Here is a 319-nt window from a genome sequence, read left to right on the forward strand (position 1 = left end):
CCCCTCTCTTCCCCTCTCCCTCCCGTTATTTATCCCTCAGCCTAAGCCATGACACTCCCTCCCATCATCTCCCCTCCCCCCCCTTGGGCACGAAAACAATCATGGCGCCAGAATGCCAAGGACGCCATTATCTCGCCTCCACTCCTTGCCTCTTTATTTCTCCCTCTTTCGTCTTCCTCGATTCTTCCTCCTTCTCTGTCACTCTTTCTCTTCCCTCGCTGCTTCCTCCTCTTTTCTCTTTCCCCCTTTTCTTTCTCTTCTCCGCTTGCTCTTTCTCTTCTCACTTGACTTATCTTCTTCCTCTGTCTCTCCTTCCTTT

The sequence above is a fragment of the Penaeus monodon genome, chromosome 30, assembly GCF_015228065.2.
Source record: "Penaeus monodon isolate SGIC_2016 chromosome 30, NSTDA_Pmon_1, whole genome shotgun sequence".
NCBI classification, from domain to species: Eukaryota; Metazoa; Arthropoda; class Malacostraca; order Decapoda; family Penaeidae; genus Penaeus; species Penaeus monodon.